We start from the raw sequence: 3969 nt of genomic DNA, 5'->3' as shown, positions 1-3969 counted from the left end.
TCTAAGAAATATTCAACCTTAACACTGTTCCCATGTAACTTTCCTCCACCCTCCAACGCTCCTCTTTTTTCTCACTCTTTTCTCTTCAGGTTTCTTTTAACTGAGCATTTGCCAAAAGGTGCCCCTCCCTGTACTCCGTACTCCGTACTCCGGCAAAAAGATTACTCTACGGATACGGAGAGAGAGACAGAGAAAGAGGGAGAGACAGAAGGAGAGAGAGAGAGACAGAGAGGGAAACAGACAGAGAGAGAGAGAGAGAAAGAGAGAAGGAGAGAGAGACACAGAAGGAGAAAGACAGAGTGGGAGGGTGACAAGCTGTTCCTATAAGTGCTATTACTCTGAATTTTCTTAAGTGATTGTGATTGGCTTAGATAAAGAGTTAGATAAAGTCCCTCTGTACTGTCTTCTTCCACTGTCTCACCCTGTCTCATTTCCGTCTAATAAAACAGTCTCTCCCTGGTCCGAAGGAAACAGTCCTTGCCCGGTGAGAGATTCTGCCTGCCTTTGGATGCTCATGCTTCCATGGGTCACTTGGTCCCATTAGTTGGACTCGGTTCAGGACCGGCCTCATATCGAGGCTCCAACACGCTCCATCCCTGCGCCACCGGGGCACGGGACATGCTCAGTTCTCCCGTTGCCACTCGCATGCACAAAATTCACTCCGCATGTGATGCCGTTTTCTGCAGGTCGGAAAATGGTTTAATCCATGGGAATCCCAGGATCAACGCGTGGTTTTGTGTCAAGGACGGAGTCCGGGGTTCACCGCACTAAGAGTATAGGACACCTCCTAATAAGCTTAGCGTGCTCAACTTATTAGGAAAAATTGTGAAAATAAAGAAAAAGGAAAATAAATTGTTTTAAAAGTAAACAACAGTTCAGTAGGACTCTAATGTTCCTCAAACATTCATCAGCAGTCCTGTTAATTAAAGCTGGACTAGGCTTCACTACTTGGCTGAACTAGAGTTAGCTACCGCTCAGTCAGCAGCCAATAATCAAATGACTACAACTCCCATCTCACCAACCTCCACTTTCTGTTCTACACCCCCTTAAATACAGAAAGCCCCGCCCTGGGCTGAACCAATATCTCAGGCAGGTAAGTCTACAGAACAACATTAAAATCAGACTCAGTATATTACAATGTGTCAGTGTCAGTCCTGAACGCAGTTCAATGGCCATTACATCGATACATTTACTGGTAAATCTGAACATTTGTTGACTCAGTCCTTTTCTCTCGATAGGTATTCCTCTCTGGCGACTCCCCCACCCCGCCCCCACCTTCGTATGGTCATGGCCCTCCTGACCTGGACGAGGGTTGGAGCTGCTCCAGCTTCCACTCTTTTGGAACATGGATCTCAGGTCAGGTGTAGTCCTCTCAGTCAGTACATGTTGTATCAGGTATCCTTACTCTCTGGCAGGTGACATGGTCATGGACCAGGTCTCTGATTTCATCGCAACAGCCAAATTTCCAGAGAAGCATTATTTTCTAGAAAGTTTTAGCCATTTGTGTATATTTTGTTTTATTATTTACATGGAAACTTTACTGAGGGTGGAAGGCTGTGGTGTGTCTCTGTGTGGCGTGTCTCTGTGTGGCGTGTCTCTGTGGTGTGTGGTGTGTCTGTGGTGTGTCTCTGTGGTGTGTGGCGTGTCTGTGTGGTGTGTCTCTGTGGCGTGTCTCTGTGGCGTGTCTCTGTGGCGTGTCTCTGGTGTGTGGCGTGTCTCTGTGGTGTATGTCTGTGGCGTGTCTGTGGCATGTCTCTGTGGTGTGTCTCTGTGGTGTGTGGCATGTCTCTGTGGCGTGTCTCTGTGGTGTGTCTGGTGTGTGGCGTGTCTCTGTGGTGTATGTCTGTGGCGTGTCTCTGTGGCATGTCTCTGTGGCATGTCTCTGTGGTGTGTGGCATGTCTCTGTGGCATGTCTCTGTGGCATGTCTCTGTGGTGTATGTCTGTGGCGTGTCTGTGGCATGTCTCTGTGGTGTGTCTCTGTGGTGTGTGGCATGTCTCTGTGGCGTGTCTCTGTGGCGTGTCTCTGTGGTGTGTCTGGTGTGTGGCGTGTCTCTGTGGTGTATGTCTGTGGCGTGTCTCTGTGGCATGTCTCTGTGGCATGTCTCTGTGGTGTGTGGCATGTCTCTGTGGCATGTCTCTGTGGCATGTCTCTGTGGTATGTCTCTGTGGTGTGTGGCATGTCTCTGTGGCGTGTCTCTGTGGCGTGTCTCTGTGGCGTGTCTCTGTGACGTATCTCTGTGGTGTGTGGGGTGTCTCTGTGGTGTATGTCTGTGGCGTGTCTCTGTGGTGTGTTTCTGCGGTGTGTTACTGTGGTGTGTCACAGTGTTGTGTTGCCAGTCTGGGGCGTGAGCTCGTGCGTCTCGTATCTGGGGCAGGTATGACGGAGAAGTTCTTACGTGGCGAGGGGAGAGGGGCCGTCCCTCCTGCCCGACTCCACCCACCAGCGTCCATCCATCAGACCAATCACAGCGGCCCATTAATGATGCATCTGAATGGTTCTTGTAGATGGTTCTGTGTGATTAGGCAGTATGTATACACACAGATATTTTACAGAAGGTTATATATAATGAATACAAATGGAGCAAACTCAGTATGACTCTTGACCTTAATTGTCCCTGATACCATGATCTGATTGGTCATTTGCTTCCTACAGGACTCCAATCAGAAGGGACTAGATGTAATGCTGTAGTCCTGTTCTCAAGTGCTTTCTGAATCCACTGATACTTGTGGCAGGGTTTGAGCTGCTGTGTGTGTGTGTGTGTGTGTGTGTGTGTGTGTGTGTGTGTGTGTGTGTGTGTGTGTGTGAGAGAGTGTGTGTGAGTGTGTGTGTGTGAGTGTGTGTGTGTGTGTGTGTGTGTGTGTGTGTGTGTGTGTGTGTGTGAAAGTGTGTGTGTGTGTATGAGTGTGTGTGTGTTTGCTACTCCTCAGGAACATGTTTATCTTAATTAGGAAGGGCAGCATACTTCTAATAGCAGAGACCTGTTACCTCCCTCTCTCTCTCTCTCTCTCTCCCCCCCCCCCTCCCCCCCCCTCTCTCTCTCTGGGATCAAAGACTGTAAGTTGAGGCCAAACTAAACTTTCTCCCTGCTGCTTTCTCCCTGCTGTCTGCTAGAGTCCAGGTGATCAGACAGCTGAACCTACACTCTCCCACTCCTCTGCTGCTGCCTTGATTCATCTCCCTCCCTCTCTCTCTCTCCCTCCCTCTCTCTCTCTCTCTCTCTCTCTCTCTCTCTCTCTCTCTCTCTCTCTCTCTCTCTCTCTCTCTTCCATGCCAGAGAAAGTGATGGCAACAGGGTTGTATTGCAGAGTTAAAGGGAAATTCTTCAGCCCTGATATTACAGTCCTGTCATTATCTCCTGGAAGAACAGGATGGCCATTATGACTACGTGGGCTTCCATCATGTTCTGTCACCTGTGTACACACACACACACACACACACACACACACACACACACACACGCACAACCCCCCCCCCCCCCACACGCTCTCTCCTGCCTGGCCTGGAGATGAACTGCCTTTATAAACGAACCCCCCCCCCCCCCCCCCCCCATGCACATGTTCATATTGCAATATTGGAAAATTAGTCTGCAAACAGATTTGACAAATACGGCTGCTTTTCTCAGTGATCGTTTTAGACCCCTCGTCCCTCCCCACTACCTTCCTTTTTGGCACTTGCCTGGTGATGTGAAAATGATGCCATTAAAATGAGGATGTCAGGTTTTATAGAGCGAGCCTGGTGAAAGGAGGAGAGGAGGTGAGAGATAAGGAGGGAGGAGCGCAGTAGGAGCGCCGATGCTGGGAAGCTCCTCGTTTTTGGCTGTGAAGAGATAGACAAGTTTGGATGGGTGCTATTAGTCTCAGCGCTGCATAATGCCATCATAATCACTTTAAATCGCAATTCTACTGCTCTGTGTGTGTGTGTGTGTGTGTGTGTGTGTGTGTGTGTGTGTGTGTGTGTGTGTGTGTGT

The sequence above is a fragment of the Electrophorus electricus genome, chromosome 3 (assembly GCF_041902795.1).
Source record: "Electrophorus electricus isolate QZ-2024a chromosome 3, ASM4190279v1, whole genome shotgun sequence".
Taxonomy (NCBI): domain Eukaryota; kingdom Metazoa; phylum Chordata; class Actinopteri; order Gymnotiformes; family Gymnotidae; genus Electrophorus; species Electrophorus electricus.
This window is presented reverse-complemented; position numbering follows the sequence as displayed.